The sequence below is a fragment of the Gossypium hirsutum genome, chromosome D02 (genome assembly GCF_007990345.1).
Source record: "Gossypium hirsutum isolate 1008001.06 chromosome D02, Gossypium_hirsutum_v2.1, whole genome shotgun sequence".
NCBI lineage: Eukaryota > Viridiplantae > Streptophyta > Magnoliopsida > Malvales > Malvaceae > Gossypium > Gossypium hirsutum.
The window spans coordinates 26,184,729-26,186,504 of NC_053438.1; the positions used below are offsets into that span (position 1 = coordinate 26,184,729).

Here is a 1,776-nt window from a genome sequence, read left to right on the forward strand (position 1 = left end):
TATTACTAAGGAGATGGGTGATAACCAGGATATTCAGCTACCTCCTATAGTTGCTATAGATCTAGATCTTATTCCTCGTATTATGTACGATTATGCCAAGCCCACTCTAACTAGGGCTAAATTGAGTATTATGAAACCTACCATTGCTACAAATAATTTTGAACTGAAGCCGAATAAAATTCAAATGGTACAACAGTTTGTTCAGTTTGATGGTTTACGAGATGAAGATACAAATACTCATTTGGCTAATATTCTCGAAATCTGCGATGCTTTCAAGATAAATGGTGCCACTGACGACTACATTTGTTTACAGTTATTCCCTTTCTCATTGAGGAACAAAGCTAAGCAGTGGTTGAACTCTTTACCATCAGGTTTCATCACTAAATGCACTCAAATGACTGAAAAGTTTCTGCTAAAGTACTTCTCATTGGCTAAGATAGCCAAGTTGAGGAACGACATCTCTTCCTTTATGCAGATCGATTTAGAAACGTTATATGATGAATGGGAGAGATACAAGGATTTATTCAGATGGTGCCCTTACCATGGGTTACCTCTATGCCTACAAGTTCAAACCTTCTACAACAGTTTGAATCCCTCAACTAGACAATTGATCGACGTAGTAGTCGGTGGTACACTTAAAAGTAAAACACCCGAAGCGACTTATGAATTTATAGAAGAGATGGCATTGAATAATTATCAGTGGCAAGTCATGAGGACAAAGCCTATTAAAGTAGACGGTGTTTTTAATATTGATGCAGTCACCATGTTATTAAATCAGGTAGAACTTTTTAATAAGAAAATTGATGGTTTATATGTTTCTACATAGGTACATCCGGTGATGCAATGCGATACAAATGGATGTGGAATGAACAATTGAGAATGTTTACCCTTCGCTCCTAGCATAGAGAACGAACAAATCAATTATATGGGTAATAAATCTAGGCCTCCAAATAACCCTTATAGTAACAACTATAATGCAAGTTGGAGGAACCATCCTAATTTCTCTTGGGGTGGTCCAGGAAATCAGAGAGCAAAAAAAAAACTTGCTTTCAAAACAGTAAGGCAGCACTAAAAAACCAACAAGCATGGATTTAAGGGCTCGAGAATCTAATCGGTCAACTTGCTAAATTAATCTTAGAAAGACCAGAAGTTAGTTTGCCTAGCAATACCGAAACTAACCCAAGGGAGCAACTTCATGCAATTATTGTTCGAGATGAAGAAGGGTTAATTGAATCTGAACCACAACCAAGGCAAGAAATTGTGGTGAATAACGATAAGGTTGAGGAAATCCAGAAAGAGAAAAAACCGGTTGTTAAGGAATTTAAACCGCGAGTTCCATATCCTAACACGATGAAGAAAGACCACACAAACAAACAATTTGGGAAATTTCTTAAACTCTTTAAAAAATTACATATTAACTGGTCGTTTATTGAAGCTCTTTCGCAGATGCCCAATTATGTCAAATTTTTAAAGGAGCTATTGGCAAACAAATGGAAGTTAGATGACTCATCGACTGTGGAACTCAATGCAGTTTGCTCGGCCATATTACAAAATAAACTACCTAACAAACTAAAATATCCAGGGATTTTTACTATTCCTTGTTTAATTGGTAGTTTAAATATTCATAATGCCTTGGCTGATTTAGAGGCTAGTATTAATGTTAGGCCCTATAAAATGGTTAAACAACTAGGTATTGGGAAACCCAAACAAACTAGGATGAGTATTCAATTAGCGGATTGAAGCATTAGATATACTAAGGGTGTTATTAAGGATGTG

At 36.2% G+C, this 1,776-nt stretch overlaps 1 non-coding gene across 1 annotated transcript; it reads right to left on the reverse strand.

Moving 5' to 3' along the window:
* Positions 1 to 442: 442 nt before the first annotated feature.
* Positions 443 to 549, reverse strand: LOC121215021 (small nucleolar RNA R71). Its single transcript, XR_005910756.1, has one exon. It is a non-coding gene; the product is annotated as a small nucleolar RNA R71 (small nucleolar RNA).
* Between the last annotated feature and the right edge of the window lie 1,227 nt (positions 550 to 1,776).